The following is a 19,346-nucleotide window of genomic DNA, read 5'->3' as shown; positions in this document are numbered from 1 at the left end:
ATTATCTCTTTATTTAGCTATCTTGATAAAGAGAGCTTCAATTCCATTGCAATTAAGAAATCAACTTTTTGTCTGTTGCTACCCTAGTATTGTGCGATGCCAGCTTACTTAACTTTAAGAGGATACAGGTTTTGACCTTTTCTTCCTCTTTCCCCTTCACGCATAGGACACGTGTAGACACACTTGTACACAAACACATGTATTCTTTCACCAATCGATAAGTTCTCTCTCATTCATTCTTAAAAACAGAAATACGAGAAGTTTCTAAAATGTCTGTACGAAGCATAGTTTTTACGTCAAAGATTATCGTTGAATAAACTTTAAGAATTTCTCGTGTGATTCAGAACATTATTATTTCATTAAAACAATCGATAGAACGGCTAGAGAGAGAGAGGAATGAAGTATCATTACTATATCTCCATTACAACGGAAAAAGATAAAGAAATAAGAAAGAAAAAATAATCGACTTTTAAACAGTGCATTGCACTTTTTTCCTCTGATAAGTTTCGAACGATCTAATCGTTTCGTTTCTGTTCAATATTACGATATAATGTCTGGAATCTGTATGTCTGTGGGGTGTGTGTTTATGTGTTCGTGGGTTTCTTGTATATAGATGTATATGTGCAACAGGGCTTGTAGAACCTTCCCCTTTAATTACACTTATGTTAAGTCATTCAATTTAGCCCAAAATGGACTTTAGACGTTTAATTGTGATTCCCATTTAATTATTCTAATTGTTAGACTTTTTGACATTCGATTAGGTTTCTAAGAATGATTTGTTGTTGAAGTGTTTTGATTTCTTTTTCAGTTTTTGTCCTCTATTTGAAAACTTCTTGAAATATTTGAAAAGTTGACGAAGCGAGTCAATTTTTCATAAGTTTCGTTTTTTCTTGTAGACTTTTCATAATTAATTGTCGAAATATTATTGATTCTTTCTTATTGAAATCTTTAAAATATCTTAGAAACGAATAAATAAATAGAATCGTTCGAAGAGAATATAATTAAGTACGGTGTAAAGTTATATCGTTGTTCATGAAACAAATTATTTTCAAAAGTTTCTCATTTCGTTAAGTTTCTAAGAAGAAGTGAAGAATGCACTACTTTTTTTTCTTCTTTTTTTCGAAATTTTAAAAAATTTCGAATTTTTTTTTTTTTGAATAATCATCCAAACAAATAGAATCGTTCGATAATCTTTATGGAAGCGAAGTTGATTTTTCAAAAGTATTACTTCTCGTCTAGATTTGTAATAATCAATTTATGAAAATATCGATTTCTCTTCTTCGTAATATTGACGAATATTTTGATGAAGAATAAACGAGCACAATCATTACAGCGGAACTATATAGAAAAAATCTTGTTTCTTGTCTTGATTCCATCCCAATAATCAGTAATTCATTTTAATTTCGATTAATTGAACCATCTGGAGATCGTAAGCAATCTTCGACAAAAGTTTTCTTTAACAAAAGACGGCGAGAGAGAGAGAGAAAGAGAGAAAAAATTGATTAATTATATCAGAGAAGTCGAACGTGTTGTAAGATATGTAAAAACATTAAGATAATGTGAATAAACGAAATTTTATAACTAAAAAGATTCGAGTCTATCTCTGTTATAAATGATATAATAGTAATAATAATATCTAACCATATATTGCTATCAGTGTTGCCACCATCACGACTGTTGCTACCGTATACTTCCCTACGTTAAACATAAAAATCAATAATTTCGTTAATGTTTGTTAGACGTTAAACGAAGTAGAAAACAATTTTTCTTGTTATATAAACAACAAATAACAATTATTGGTGAAAATCGATGTACTAAATTTTTCTTCGAGTTGATATTCAAAAAATGTACGAGGATTGATTTGAAACGGATTGGTAAAAAGTGTTCCAGAGAGAAAGAGAAAAAGGAAAAAGAGAAAATATTAAAAATAGATAGGGAAAAATGATAAAAAAAGAGAAAAAGGGACAGATAGATAGGTAGAAACCACTTGAAAATATCCAGAAAGATTACTGGAAATTATTCTATAGAAAGCTATTAGAATCGTTGCTAGGGAAAAACCATAGGGAAGGAAAAGGGGGGAAAAAGGCAAAAGAGGATATTAAAAATAGTACCTGGTCAGATAGAAAAAGCCAGATAGAGAGAAACAGAATTAACGGGACAGATAAAGATGGAGAGAAAGAGAGGATGGGTGCGTGAGGTGAAAGAGAGGACGAGAGAGAGGACGGGAGAGAGGACGAGAGAAAGGACCAGGGAGAGGACGATCGAGAGGACGGGAGAGAGTTCAAAAAGAGGTCGAAAGAGGGGTCGAAAGAGGGGACGAGAAAGGGGTCGAGAGAGGCGGAGAGATGGGGGAGAAATGTGGGAGAGATGTGGGAGAGATGGGGGAGAGAGTCAGAGGAGAGTGGCAGGAGGAGTGTCATGGGAGGTTGTCAGGGGGAGTGTTAGGGGGTGTGTCAGGGGAACGCGGCGGAAGGCGGGAAAGAAAGAGGGAGACAAGGAGGAGAGGGAATGAAAGGGAGAACGGGGGAAGAGAGAAAGAAAGAGAGAGAAAGGACGATACAGAGAGAGAGGACGAAGAGTGCGAGAGAGAAAGAGGAATAGGGAGTGAGAGAGGCAGAGAGGAAATGGAACAGAGGGAGAGGAAACGAAAGGAAGAGAGAGAGCAACAGATAGACAGAGGGAGAAAGGGAGAGAGTGGGAGAAACAGTAAAGCTTTTTGCAAAGACAGGGGTAACAGGCAAGCGAATGAGCAGGTAGGCAGGAATGTAGGAAGGGCGATAGGACGAAGAAGGAGAGAGACAGAGAACGGATGCAGCGCCTGCGTATTAATTCTTGAAAGGCACCTCACATCCGAAATCCAGGATCCAGCGACTATTTCGTAGTTGCTCGTTGGCGCAATTGTACGCAGCTCAGGTTCTACGACAGAATCATCTCAGCATCATCTGCGGTACAATTGCGCTACATCAACGTCCGAAGGGAGAAGTATCACAGAAGCTCTTATAAAGTACGTAACTAAAATATTATCTTTTTTGATGTGATCCGTTCTCTCCCAATCTCGAAACTTCCCTAACCCTCGTACATCAAATCCTAGAATTTCCCGCGATATTCATATTTTTTATTTACACTTCCTATATTTCGCATCCGATAACTTATAACTCCTTTTTCTTCCTCTTTTTTAATTTATCCCATTGTTACCCACATTTTTATTCTCCCATTTTTTACCTTTCTCCGATCCTTCATACCTGATGCATGTACAAAACTTAATATTATGTATGTAATTAGTGATTTTTACTTTGTAAAATGAAAAATGTATAAAATCCAAGTTTCCGCGCGCTGACCGACGGCAGAAACGTCTCTTCTGATATCAAACACGCGAGCCGTAATCGTTTTAAAATAGTGATTTGAGAAAGATTGTAGAGAAATGGGAAAGAAAGCAAAAGAAAATTTTTTGTCGTTATTGTTTATTCTTTTCTTGTTTCTCCTTCTTCTTCTCCATTATTTTATTGTGATTTTTAATTTTTCTTTTTTTCTCGTGACTTTTGACGGAAATATTATAATTGATAAAGAAAGCAGATCAGGTCGAAGATTTTTTTAAAGATCAAAAAGATCGGGAAATTCATTTCTTTTCTTTCTTTTTTCTCTCACTCTTTCTTCCTCTCTTCCTCGTTCTCTTTTTCTTGTTCTGTGTCGTAAAATAAATTCCACAATAAAGAGATAAATATAGAAATTGAAGTAATGTTTGAGAAAAGGTAGAAATGAAGTAAAAATCATAAGTCGAAGATTTTTTGGTGATACAGAAGATTTAACGACTTATTGATTTTTTCATATTCTCTCTTTCTCTCTCGTTAACTATCTCTGTATTCGTTGAATATATTTTACGAGAAAGGAAAAGAAAAAGAAAAAGATGGGTAGAGATAAGGACTGAAAAATAAAAAGAAATTTTCCATATCCGTTGATAAAAGAAGAAGACAAATGAATAGTGAATAAAGTGAATATACCTTTTAAGTGTAAAAATTTCAAAAATGAAAAAGATCGTAGGATGTATCTCTTACTTCTCAGTAGAATCGTAGAATTTATTTCACCAGAGAAAAATAAAATGAGACGGATAAAGAGATAAAAAGAAACAAAAAAAAAAGATTTTGCAAATTCATCGATAGGGAAAACAAGATAAGATGGAAACTTGGAAATTATTTAACATTTGTTGGAATTTGAAAATTCGAAAGATATAGAAAATCGAACGACTTACTTATTCTTCCTCTCTTTTTTTTCTCTCTCTCTGTATCGACAAATTTATTTCACGAAATATGTGTATATAAATGTATATTTCATTCTCTTTGATAAGTAAGAAGATAACATCAAAGTTAGAAATTAGTAAAACGTTAATCGGAATTTAAAGATTGCAAAGTTTCTTTTGATCAAACGCAACTTGTTCTCTTTCATATCATAGAATTTATTTCACGAAGGAAAGACATAAAGATAGAGAAGAGGGTGAAATAGACAGTAAAATAAAAAGAAAAAAAAAAGAGAGAGAAATGACAGACGGGAAAAGAAACGTAAAAGTTACAAAAATTAACTAACATTAGAACTCAAAAATTTCAAAAAATAATTTATTTTCTTTTTCTCTCTTTAACATTCTCCGTTGTTATGTAAGATAAATTTAACAACGAAAAAAGCGAGAAAGACAGAAAAAAGAGACAAGTGTGACGTATAAAATATATTTTCAATAATCATGCAGGATAATAGTGAAAGATATCAGAGAAAAAAAATGGATCAACGATGGTTCATAATCCGAAATAAATCGTCGTAATTGAAAAATTTTATTCGTTTCGTATATAAAAAACAAGATTTAAGAGATTTAATATAAATCCGCATAAACGTATATGTACAAATCCTCGTTATCAAAGAGACTAAAAAATCCGTAACAAGTGATGAAAAAGTGTCTAATAATAAGATATCCTTTTTTTTTAAATAAATATTTCGACGAAATGTATTAAAGAAACTTTTCAAAAATAATTCGATAATCATTGTTTGTGAAATATTGATATCATCCATCGTTCCATCTTAAATCTTAATTTGAACTTTATGACATATCTGACATATTTGACACATCTGACACATCATCGGCGGAGTCTGTTGCGGACAGATTTCAGAAACTACATAAGTAAGTAATTAAAATTTGTAAATTATGCAATGTAAGTGTAAGATGTCAAATTTTTTTCTCCTCTTTCTATTAAAATTTTTCCCTCTTTCATTTTCCGCACTTCTCTCCCTTCTTCCCTTTTTCTATACCTCTCATCATCCTCCCTTACTTTGCCCGGTCAACCATCCCTTACCCCATACTTCCCCGACCATTTACCTACCAACCACCCACCGACTCCACCAACCACCCAACGACCTATTCAACCATTCAATGACCCATCCAGGCATCCAATGACCTATCCATCTACCTACCCACCCACTTACCCATCCAACCACCCCCTGACTCAACCAACCATCTATCTTCGCATGGTAACACCTGCCCACCCACTGACCCATCCAACCACCCCCTGACCCAACCAACCATCTATCTTCGCATGGTAACACCTACCTATCCACTATGACACACCCGAACACCCACCGACCCGGCCAACACCCACCGAGCCACCCACCCACCCACCGACCCGGGCAACACCCACCGAGCCACCCATCCACTTACAGACCCGGCCAACACCCACTGACCCATCCACCCTCTTACAGACCCGGCCAACACCCACTGACCCATCATCCACCCACCTATGAACCCGGCCAACACCCACTGACCCATCATCCACCCACCTATGAACCCGGCCAACACCCACTGACCCATCATCCATCCACCTATGAACCCGGGCAACACCTACTGACCCATCCACCCATCTATGGACCCGGGCAACACCCACTGACCCATCCACCCATGGACCCGGGCAACTCACATTGACCCACCCACCCACCCACCCACCCACCCACCCGCCCACAGGTCCACCCAACCACCCCCAGCCACGCCCAGCCACCCCCAGCCATGCCCAACCACCCACTGACCCATCCTCCTCTCTTTTTCTCTCTTTTTCTCTTCCTTTCTTGATTTTTTTCTTTTTTCATTTTTTTAACAGCGAATACCTGTTGTTAAATTCGAATAACCAACAAAGGAAGTGAAAAAAAGTGAAGTGAAACAGAAAGAAAGTGAGACAGTGAATTCTTTTAATTAAATTTTAAATAAATTCTATAAATTATTTAAACTTTTAGTGAATTTATTTCAATAATACGGATCTTAAATAATGTGTTATTATTCAAACAAATCGAGTCAATTCATTTTCTTTGTGTCTCTTTCTTCTTCTCTCAATTCTTTTTTTTTTTTTTTTTGCATTTCTTAGATAGAGAATTCGCTTCTGTTGCTAAGCTGGAATAAGAGAAAAAGAAACAGTAGATTTCCAAAATGAAATGACATAAAAATTATTTAGACTTTTAATGAATTTATTTCAATAATATGGATCTTAAATTGTGTTGTTATTCCCATAAATCGAGTCATTTGACTTTGTTTGTCTTTCTTTGTTTTTCTCTCTCCTCTCTCTTCCTCCCTCACACTCTTTTTCATTTCTCGACTTTTCACCCTCTCACTCCATCCTTCTATCTTCTTTCATTTTCACTCTTTCACCCTATCTTTCCTGCTGTCCATTCCACTCCTCACAAGCACTTTCCTCTCTTTCTTTTACACGTCTCTCAACCCCATCGCACTTTATTTCGATCCGCCTCCTTAACTTCCCCTCGCTCTCTCATTTTTTCTTCCTCTTTTAATTCTTTTCTTCCTGCATTTCTTTTATAGAGAATTCCAACCTGTTGCTAAGTTCGAATAATCAGAAAAGGAAGAGAAAAAGATCAAGAGAGAGAGAGAGAGACAATAGATTTTCAAAATTAAATAACAAAAATTATTTAGATTTTTAATGAATTCATTTCAATGATATGGAACTTAAATAGTATGTTGTTATTCGCACAGGTCGAGTCGCTTGATATTTTTTATCTCTTTCTCTCTTTCCTCTCCCTCTCAAATCCACTCTCTTTTTCGCTACGTTTTCCCCTCTCTCACTCTATCCTTCTATCTCTCTCTAAATCTCTCCTATTGTCCTTTCCGCTCCTCACAAGCCCACTTCCCTTTCTCCTTCACACCACTCTCAACCCTGCCACATTTTGTCTCACTCCTACTTCCCTAACTATCCCTTCTCACTCTCGCACTATCGCTATATCTTTCTCTATCTCTCTCTCTCTCTCTCTCTCTCTCTCTCTCTCTCCCTCTCACTCTCTCGCTCTCTCTTCCACTTTCAATTTTTTTCTTCCTTTATTTCTCTTACAGAGAACTACCTGTTGCTAAGCTCGAATACCAAAAAAAGAGAAAAAATGAAGGGAAAAAGAGAGAAAGAAAGACAGTAGATATTCAAAACTAAGTGACACAAAAATTATTTAGACTTTTAATAAATTTATTTGAATGATATGGATCTTAAATAGTATGTTATTTACACAAATTGAGTCACTTTATTTTCTTTATCTCTCTCTCTCTCTCTCCGTCTGTCTCTCTCCTACCGTCCTCAACGCTCTTTCACAATCGCATTCCCTCTCTCTCTTTCGCAGCACTCACGACCGCACGACACGCTATCTCACTCTCACACCCTAACCACCCCTCTCTCACTCTCACACCCTAACCACCCCTCTCTCACTCTCACACCCTAACCACCCCTCTCTCACTCTCACACCCTAACCACCCCTCTCTCACTATTACTATATCTTTCTCTATCTCTTTCTACCTTTCTCTCACTCTACCCATTTCAATTTTTTTTTCTTTCTTCGTTCCTTTTATAGAGAACTACCTGTTGCTTAGTTGGAATAACCAAAAAAGAAAAAGAAAAAATGTAGAGAGAGAAATAAAGAGAGACAAAAATTAAACGACATAAAAATTATTCAGATTTTTAATGATATAGATTTCAAAGAGTAAATTATTATTCGCATAAATCGAGTCGCTTCATTTTCATTGCCTCTCTCTCTCTCTTTTTTTCTTTCTCTCCTAAGTATGCTTACAGTGCTTAACTGATCATAGATAAATTTTATAGAATATGTAGAACGTAGTATGATATGCTTGGGAGTGTGGTGTATCGAAAGAAAGAATGCTGTGAGTGAATGGAGGGTTATGAGGACGATGAAAGAACAAAGAATAAATAAAATTACCTTTATCCTGATATTTTTCATGATTGATCGATCGAAAATGAAGAATTTTGATGAAGAGCAAAAATGATAATTTTAACATAGATAGATGCTTATTGATATCACTTTTGAGGTTCTCCGAAAAAAAAAGAAAAAAGCAAAAAAAAAATAAAAAATAAAAATATTTGTAACAACCTTTGAAAGAAAAAGAAAGAATGAAGAGCCTGATCGTTGTTTCGAGCGAGAATTAAAAGTTTTTCGTAGAAAGCTTGCGTATTGCAAAATTATCATCGACTCGTTTCGTTTGATATAAAAAATAAATAGAAGCGTGAGAAAAAGAGGGAGAGAAGGAAAGTGCTTGATCCAAGTACTGTCACTCCGCTTATTTTGTATATCGACGTGGTGTCGAGCTCTCGAACGACGCTTTAATTAATTTACGGACTGCTGAGAGAGGATTCAAAATTCGGTTAAGCGAGTGGCATCGATTTAACCAGCTATCTTTTGAAAGCTAAAGGGAGAAAAAGAGAAAGAATGACAAAGAAAGACCAAGTCAAAACTAATTTCTGAATCATTCCGATTATTTCAATCAATTTCTTTACGTACTCGATAAATATCCTGAAAAAATTCGACTTTTTTTATCATAATTCCGATAGTTCCGCTTTTTATTCTGTAACAAATAATTGGCATACTACGAGAAAAAATAATCTTCATATCATAATTACGATTAGATTTGCAAGAAAAAAAAAAAAACAAAAAAAAGAAAGAAAGAGAAAATTTCGCATCGAATGAAATTTTAATTACTCAATTTTGATTTACTTTCAGTTATTTCACTTATTTCAGTAATTATTTGTAGAAAGTAATGGAATCTCTATTCGGAAAATAATAGCAAGAGAAGAGAAATAAATAACGGATTTTTAAATACGTTTATGATTACGCGTAAGAATTTTCTATTCGCTGTATTTACATACTTATTTATCTATGACAAAGCTTCATATTGAAAAAGAAAAAAAAATAAATGTAGAAGAAAAGAAAGAAAAGGAAAATTGTAGATAGTTTAATTTATCGTACAATTTCCTTTTATTTTTAACGTATCATTATTACTAACCCATCGTTTAATTCGAAAAATATTATAATATCTTTTATATTTTTAAAGTAAAGATTCTAGCTTATTATAATAAATTATTATTTGTTCTCTCTGTTTCTCTCTCTTTCTCTCTCTCTCTCTCCCCCTCTTTTTCAATATTGTCTAATGCCGAGAATAAGCATTATCATAAACCGAGGGTCTTACAGGAATGTCGACAAGTAGTTTAATAATCCCTATTTAAAATTCCCAGGCATTGTTGCGATCTCGTCGCTTGCTAAATATTCCTATTGATTATCTTATTTATTATTATTGTCGAAAGAGATAGATAGAGAGATATAAGAAAGGATGGAGCAAACAGAGAGATAAATATAAAAGAAGGATAAAATTCAATAGTTAAAAACGTCATTAGGAACGTTTACCGATCGTCATCAAAGTCCATCACGAAAATGATTCTATATAAATATTCGTCATTATTACAAAATTTAATTCATCAACTATATTTTTTCGTAAAAGTTTTAAGCACGATCTTTCAAAAGCATCATTGCAAAGCATTTTCTTGCGAACCAATTATTTCTTTCGTAAATTAAGAACGTACTTACGATACTGTAATTCATACATACCTCATACCTATATACATACTCACATACATACCTTATATCTAACGTACTTATATAGATACATTATACCTAATTACATACTTACATACATACATACATACATACGACATGCATACATGCATACATACATATATTCTTTCGTGCAATCGATACGGTTCGTTAAAGCTAATATCACTATTTCGTCTTTTTTTTTTTTTTCCTTATTATACGTAAAGATATTAGGCCGTTGATTTTTTAAAGTTAAATATCCACTTGTAGACATATGTATGTACATAAATAGATTCTTGAATATATTACATATATTGAAAAATTATATAAAAATATAATTTTAATTATTAACAATACTTTGAAAATATATCTTTTTAATTTATAATTATTTAAAGTTCGCGTGATTGACTATTACCAAGTATATTAAAAAAAAAAAAAATAATTTTTCTTTCTTTTTAAATATAAATTATTTTGATAATATTTTTAAACATTCGCCTTTTTCAATTATTTATATCATTTAATTATAGCAACAGAATAAATGATAAAAAAATATAGAAAAGTCAATCGTCATACATTTTTGCGTCTACAAATACGTGTTGTGTGTGTGTGTATGTGTGCGCGCGCACGTGTGTGTGTACACATATACATATACATAGATAACATACACTCACATATATATAACACATTCATATACATATATGAAAGTTCAGAAAGATGATGAAATCATATATTGGCATATTTAAGCAAATCGTTTCAAATACATTATCATCATTTCCAACTTCATTTCTATCGATGACGATGATGATGATGATGATGACGATGACGATGATAATAATAATTCGTATATACATTGCAAAAAGACAAATAGAACCCATAAAACAATACTCATTTTCTCCCAATCAATAATAACAAAGCTCGAATGATAAAAAAACAAATGTCGATATACTTAATAAAAATATAAATATCTTAAATATCTTCGAAACAGTTCGATGAATCACCCACGTAAACTTTACATGTCTCCATCGAAACATCCACAGTTCTTCAGAAATAATTGGCTATACTTCTTTTAATAAATTAATTAATGAATTCTCATATACATAACACCAAACTCCGAAGAGTTCAAAATCGACGACAAAAGAAATGTTAATTAAAGAATAAAGACAAAAATAATGACAGTAATCGAGATCGTTGTACTTTCAAAGGTTGTGAAAAAAAAAATAATAAAATAAAAAAAAAAGAAAAAAAAAGAAGAAAGGAAAAAATAAAATCCTTTAACGATTTACGATTGCAAGCATTACGGTTTTACTTGTGTTTCTTGGTATCGCGGTATCGCTAAAGTCCTTCGGAAATCGATTTAACGCGTCAGAACTGTGAGATTCTTCAGCTTTGATGAATCTCGTTTCGATGGCAACATGACCCGTAAACACCCACGGGCAAGCCTTAATATAGCTAGAACGTATCCGCGTATATATAAACAAATAAAACCTATACATACATAAATATAATTACATACTTTATAAAAATAGATGCATATACATACAAAAATACATGCGTACAAAAATATAATGTATATATATATATATATACATACATATATATATATATATATTATGTTGATGTGTGTGTTAGGAGAGTTTAATAGAAAGCTCGATGAATAGGACGGCGTGGCACTTTTTCTTTGGAGGTAATTTCTCCTTAACAACACCCATTACGAAACGAAGTTGACCATCCGTTAGAGGAAAACGAACGATTCTTCTTATTTCTCACTATTTTTGTCAGTCATTCTTTTTCTCTCTCTCTATCACTGTTTCTTTCTCCTTTTCTTCCTCTGTTTCTATCACAGTTTCTTTCTCTCTCATTCTCTCTCTCTCTCTCTCTTTCTCTCTTCCTTTCACCCTTCCTTTCACCCTTCCTTTCACCCTTCCTTCCTTTCTTCCATCCTTCCTTTCTTCCTACCTCCTTTCCTTCCTTTCTTCCTTCCTTTTCCTCTTTCTTTCTCTCTATCTCTCTGTCGGTCTCTTCATCTCTATCGGTCTCTTTCTCTCTTTCTCTCTATCTATCTATCTCTGTTTCTTTGTCTCTTTCCCTACACTTTTGCTTTTTTCAAATCCCTTTCAAGTAATCCCCTGTGTCTCGCCTCATATCTTTGATGCGTGCCACGCCGATTTAACTGCTCTGTTAACACCAAAGTCTACCACAACTATTTTTTATTTCTACACTACACTACACTACTTTGCTACTACTAAGAACATCTATTATTACTACTGCTATTACTACTATTTTTTATTACTACACTATTACTACACTAGTACTACTATCTATTACTACACAACTACTGTCATTAGTATATTTATACTATTATTTATTATTATTATATAGTAACACCATCTCTTATTTTATTTTTTTATTACTACACTACTTCTACTACTACACTACTACTAATACCATTACTGTTATTATTATTAGTACTATCTACTTCTACACTATTGCTACTAGACTACTATCTACTTCTACCACTATATACTATTACGACTATGTACTACATGTTTCTAGTACTATTCTCAATATCTTTTTTTGGGGTCAGATTTTCTGGGAAAATCACGGATCAATATTATTTTGTAGTAAAGAAAGTTTAACTACGAAAATCTTCTGATTTTCTTGGTGATAATAATATAAATTCCTTTAGTTAGGTAGGTCTGGTTGGTTTTTAAATAATAACATTTCTGTTTTATTACTTTTAATAGAATTATTGTCGGAAATTATAATGACAGATATATATATATCTCGAGATAAAAATTAAAAAATTTTTTTAATATTTTTTCTTTTTCTTTTCCAGTTGGATATCTTTTTACTGCTAATTAAATTACTATGTTAAATGTTGTATTCTAGAGATTTTATTTCTTGATTTTGTTGTAGGTGTTAATAGCAAAAAATAATTGATGAATTTAATATTTGATTACCGCAAATTGAAATTATTTGTATTTTATGTATTTCAAGAATTTTTCGGTATTAGAATTATCTGTAAATGTTCGGTTAATTAGAACGATAGATGGCATTAGTAGAAGTTCTTGCTATGGAAAATCATTAGGATATATTCCACGAGATTTAACGGAATTATGAATGAATTCTCGCGTAGATATATATGCATATATCTGTCATAAAACTATGATTTTTTTCTGTTATCAATATTTAAAGTCACTTAAAAAAATCGCAAATAATATTAAATCCGTGTCCACTTTTTCATTTAAATCTTTGACACATAAATTTTTTTCCTGGTTTTTTCCTTTTTTTCTTTTTTTTGTGCTTTTTTATATTTTTCTTTTTTTTTTTTCAATTTTCTTTTTTCTCTTTAAAAAAAATTTATATAATAATAAAAGAATAAACATTCATATAAAAAAAAATCATGCAATAATAATGCTTTGAAAAAAAATTTAACGAAACATCAAAATTCTTCATTAAACATCGATATATAATAATCCAAAAGTAGGACTTAACAATTATATTAATAATAATAATAATGATGTGTCAGACATTATATAAATATACTAATAGATTTATAGATTAGACTAATATAATTGAATATTAGTCGTATAATAGAAAATATATGTATATATTTATACATATAAAATAAAAAAATGAAGTTGTCCACAATAACAGTTTCTTACAAAGGTTCTCTAAAAATACGGAGACACACATTGACATAGATATATAGAAGTAGAAAAAACTATAAAAATAAACGAAATAGACAAGAAAAGAATAAAAACGAAAATTGAAGAAAAAGTAGATATAATTGAAGAAAACTGAAAAATAAAGAACAAAATCAAGGAAAATTGAAGAAAAATTATAAAAATAAAGAAATTCGGTAAAAAATGTAAAACAAAGGGTATTAAAAACAGTGAGACTAAAACTAAAGAAAATTGACAAAAAAAGTATACAAATTAAGAAAATTGACGAAAAAAGAACAAAAATGAAAATAAACAAAAAAAGAATAGAAATGAAAATTTTACCAAAAAAGGATAAACGAAAAGAAAATTTAAAAGAAAGGCGAATGGAAATAAAGAAAATCGACAAAAAGAAAATAAAAATGAAAACTGACACAAAAAGAACAATAATAAATAAAATTAACAAAAAAAGGGTAGACTTAAAGAAAATTGTAAAAAAAGGAGAATGAAAATTAAGAAAACTGACAAAAAAAGAATAAAAATGAAAATTGACAAAAAAAGAATAAAAATAAAGAGCATTGACAAAAGTAGTATATACGAAAGAAAGTTGACAAAAAAAGAATAAAAATACTAAAAATAAAAAAAATTGACAAAAAAAGGATAAAAATGTAAATTTCAAAAAAAAAAGGATAAATTTACAGAAAAGTAGAAATAGAACGAAAACGACAAGATAATAAGTTTGAAAAGATTCATAAAAAAGGGTAATGAGAAAAATAGAAAGAAAAAAAGAACATAGATAGAAATAATAGAAAGTGATAGAAAGAAATGGATAGAGAGAGATAAAGAAGAAATAAGAGATTATGTTATATTTTAAAATCATCTATGCGATTTTAGATGACCTAGAATACTATCTTGTATATTTCTCCGTTAAAAATAATCACTAGTAGTAGTCTCGTTAATTCCGTTAACTTTTTCCCAATCGTTCAATTCCAAAATCTTTCTCTTCTTATATTTCTTTCTTCTCAATTATCATTAAAAAAAGAACAAAAAAAAAGTCAGAGATATCATCGAAAGACAGATAGAATTTCTTTCTTAACGTTCAATATAATTATACGACAAAGTTACTTTAAACATTTGAACATATAATGTATCTGGACTCTTCGAAATTAATTTCTAAGTTTTAATCAAAGTTTGCTAGAGAAAGAAGAAAGAAAAAAGGCAAAGAAAGAAAGAGGATTGAACGAGTGAGTTAAGGAATGAATAAGAGACGGAAAGAAAATTTATGTGGTGTAAAAAAAGTCGTATGTCTGACACATTCGTATTATTATTATTATTAATATTAAAATGAAGATTAATGTTCTTGTTGTGACATTGTCCTCATAGTCCTCATCGTAGTCCTTGTCGTCACTGTCGTAGTTGTCGTAATTATTAATCTTCCTTCTTCTCTTTAATATTCAAACTATGGATCAGAAGTTCAGATGATGAAGTACCATCTCGTGATCGAAGAAAATTTATTACTAACTTATATACTAAGTTATATAAGTAAAATTAATGTGCATGTACATATAGATGTTCGGACGTATATATCGAAATATGTATGTAGAACTTTGCAGAAGAAAGAAATTTTAAAGCATTGAAAGCGATTAGCGGATTCAGTATTTTTAATCTTCGTCTTGTATTGTGAGATATTAGCATCGATTAATAAAAGGAAAAAAAGCAAAGATAGGATCGATGGATAAACGGATAATCGAGAAAGGTAAAACGGAAGGGGAAGAAAAAATTAGCTCGCACTTAATATCACTATTGGATACGAAATATCCGTAACATAGTTACATCGACTCGATTAATTCAATTTTTGATTAAGGCTTTACCGATTTGATTTCGTTTTCTTTTTTTAATTATTACTGAGATTGCGATATCAATTCTTTTCTTTAATATCATTTCCTTTTTTCATCGATTCCATTGCTAACTTGAAACTAACTTCATACAGTATCTATCGTGAAAAGAAAAGGTTAAAATTATCGAGGTATATTCGATAGCAACGAAAGATCGTAGTCATCAACGTCGGTAAAAAAAAGAAAAAAGAACTATTTTCTTTGAAATTATTGATCGAAATCGAAGATGATGTTAACTTTTCTCTAAAAATTTTCTCTTACAGGCAAAGAAATAATATAATATAATTATATAAAATTATGAAAGAACGTAAAAAGAAATAGAAGCAATTTTCATTTCCTTTGGCAAAATTTTTTTATTAAATAAATGCATATAACCCTATTTCGAATTAGATTTATATATATATGTGTGTATTCACATATACGAACGTATAGAAAAGTATATCTTATATCTTGTCAACTAGTACTTACGTAACGTAATTTCGATCGACGCGACAGAAAACTTATTTAGAGAATCAATTCATTCGAACATAAAGATTTTTTTCTATCAACTTACATTTTCTTCTTCTTCGTTCTTTTTCCTTTTGTCGGGATTTCTTCTTCTTGTCTGTAACTTGGTTATCGGGTCGCGCAACTATCTATCAAGTTTCTCCGAATAGCTATTCGAAGGGATTGAGGCGTCATCTGTAGTATTATTTCAAAGATTACGAGCTTATGGAGTGCAATGCGCATAGGACGGAATCGATCGAGTCGATGTAATGTCGCGAAAAATTTCCATTTTTAAACACGTAAAAAAAGAACGGAAAATGCAGCAACGCGTTTTAATGATTATCGAAGATTATTTATGGGTAGTTTTCGATCAAGTATAGAATCTCCATAGGACAGTTCAGAGATGAAACTTCACGCTCACTGCTCAAAGCAAGGAGAAGAAGGACGAAAATGGAAGATGCATAGAGAGAGAGGGGGGAAGAGAGGGGGAATGTGGGCGGAAGGGAGGGAGGGAGGGGGGGAGGTAGAGGGAGGGGGAACGGTGAGAGAAAAACGGGCAAAGGAGGACACGGAGATATCGAACGAGAAATGGAGAAGAATGAAGACATGAAGAAAACAAGAGGATGATGGAAGAAAGAAGATAGGGACAAAAACGGAGAAATAGGAGGAAGATGGGGAAAACTAGAAGTACAAGGTTGAAAGAGGAAAGAGAAACGAAACGTACAATTTTCACGGATTTTTCCTAATACGAATGCACGCGTAAATCAAATCTCTCATAAGTGGAATCTCACTCGGTGGTCGATTCATTCTATGAATATTAAATTATCTTTTATTTTCAACTTTTCACCAAATATGTTGTCATTATGTCCAATGATGACACATCAGCAAAAATATTCAGAAAGAAGAAGGAAATCTAATTCATCATTCGTTCAGTTAATTAGAAACTGCAAAACACATTCCAGAATATTCATTAATAATTATTATGATTGAGTGTTAATAAGTTTCTTAATACGAATGACGCACACGAACAACCATATAGGGGAAATAATATTCCCTTCAGAGTGCGGAGATGACGTTCAATCTAATTTAATATGATCGACCAATGGAAACACCCGAGTTTGATTCAATGGACCAATGAGAGAATAGATGTAATTTAACGTTGTTGCAGATTATATTTGAAGATATCATTGGCCTACTTCAACCAATAGGAAACAGATATGACGTCAAAGTGCGTCCATTGGTGATGCATTATAAAATTATATCTGACCTATATACAAATTGTTGGAGTTAATTCTGCAATCTCATTCGATAAATTAATTCCATATAATATGGAACAGGTCGAAAATAACAAATATATTTAATCTTGAGAGAAATCAAGAATGCATCCATTGTAATTGGATAAAATTAACGATGCCGAAATGTGCGTATTGGAGCAGAAATAAAAAAGGAAAAAAAGGAAAAAGCAGAGAAAAATGGAGAAGGATGGCAAGAGAGATGAAGAGGGACAAACAGAGGGACAGACAGAAAGAGACAGATAGAGGGAGGGGCAGCAGAGAGAGAAGGAGAGAAAGATGGCTGCAAATACAAGACGAAAAGAGAACAGCGAAACAGGAAATGTAATTTTTACAGATTTTTGCCACTACAAATACATGCAAAAATCAAATCTCTTGTCAGCTAAATCTCACTTTTCGGATTATTTATCCTGCAAATATCCGATTTACTGCTGTTTTTTTTAATCCTCCCTATATGGGAGATTTTATCACCAAATCTTCCGCCATTTTGTTCGATGATACACGCCCTTCGAAAATGTTCACCAAAAGGGAAATCGATTGTATCTCGTTGAATTAATCGGAAATTTTACAAAAAACATTACGAGATTGTAATGTTAGCAATTTTATTGAATTATTACTGCAAATCAATCGTTATCAACTCTTGATACGAATGACGCACAGGCATCGACATATATATCGAAAATAATATTCCCATTGCAGGAATGACGTTGCAATCTAATCAATGATCGACCAATAGAAATATCAGAATTTGACGCAACGAGCCAATGACAAAATAAATGTAATACAACGTTATTGTAGATTACATCTGAAGATATTATTGGTCCATATAATATTCCACTTCAACCAATAGGAAATATATATGATTTCGAAATAGATGCATCCGCAATACGTTATAAAATTATATTTGACCTACATACAAAATGTTGGTCTTCATTTTCTCGTTATTACTCAATACATTAATACCATATAACATGCAACAGATCGAAAATAACGAGTAAATTTAATTTTGAGAGATACCATAGTGCATTCGTTATAATTAACAATACTTTGTACATGCATACGAAATAAAAGAAAAGAGAGAGATGCAAGAAAAAAAGGGGAAGATTAAAAAGAAGAAGGAAGAATAATAGCTCAACAACTTACGAGGCTTTTCACAAATTCGTATGACACATCACATTATCACTGTTCGACATTCTTGAAGAGTTCAAGGATGTCACATCAAATTTGGAAAAGATATATAGAAAAATAAAGAAAAAAAAATGGAAAATCAACGGAGAATACAAGGAAGTGAAGAAATTTTCCGGAAACATTCGGAGGGATCACTTTAAACCAAAATGTGAACAAAGGAATTACGAGGAAGCATACTTGAGGAGCGGAGGCGACTATTCTAGAACGTCAGTGGGCTGGTCGGGTTCAGGTTGAGGAAGGGAAGTCAGAGAGGGGGAAAGAGAAAGAGAAAAAGCTAAAGAAAAAGAAAAAGGAAGGCAAAAACATACAGCAAAAATGAAAGACAGAAAAGAAGAAAAAAAGAAAACAAAAAAAAAAATCAAGACCATAATGATATATAAAACAATTCGTTTCTTTTCTACCATTATATATTTAAGGAAATTCGAAAGAAATTACAACACATATAAAAAATTATACAACTTACGTATAATTTGGCTTCTCAGAATGGCACGCCGAGAAAAAGGAGGTTAGAAATGTTGCAGATCAAATAAGGAAACTTTCCAAAAATGGTCGTTCGGGGAAAAGGAAATGGAGTGTACTACTGATGAGGAAGGAAGGTGTGTATCCTTCGGAGGAATTCTCACAAGTGAGAATTGATCGCGGTGCTTTAGCAGTCTGACCCGACACTCACGACGATCGCATCCGTAATACAGAACCGAATAATAGAACAATTTTCTGGAGCTTTCTTTCTCCCTCTTTGACAAAAGGGTGGTAACTTTCGAGAACCGTCTGACGCTCACTCTCGGCTCGCCCTCTCGCATCTCTCTCACTCGTTTTCCCTCTCCCATCTACTCTCTCTCTCTCTCGATTTCCCTCTCTCACTTACCCTCTCTCTCTCTCTATTACGCACAAGGAACCAAAGAGCTTTATAGATTTTTTCCGGGCGCATT

At 32.5% G+C, this 19,346-nt stretch overlaps 1 protein-coding gene across 1 annotated transcript in view; it reads right to left on the bottom strand.

Moving 5' to 3' along the window:
- Nucleotides 1–19,229, bottom strand: part of LOC127068276 (uncharacterized) — a 52,175-nt gene extending 32,946 nt beyond the window's left edge. Inside the window, exon 1 of the mRNA XM_051004230.1 lies at nt 18,881–19,229. The gene's annotated coding sequence lies outside the window, so the exon portion shown is untranslated. The remainder of the gene's footprint in view (nt 1–18,880) is intronic.
- Between the last annotated feature and the right edge of the window lie 117 nt (nt 19,230–19,346).

This window comes from Vespula vulgaris, chromosome 12 (genome assembly GCF_905475345.1).
Source record: "Vespula vulgaris chromosome 12, iyVesVulg1.1, whole genome shotgun sequence".
Classification (NCBI taxonomy): domain Eukaryota; kingdom Metazoa; phylum Arthropoda; class Insecta; order Hymenoptera; family Vespidae; genus Vespula; species Vespula vulgaris.
This window is presented reverse-complemented; position numbering and strand designations above follow the sequence as displayed.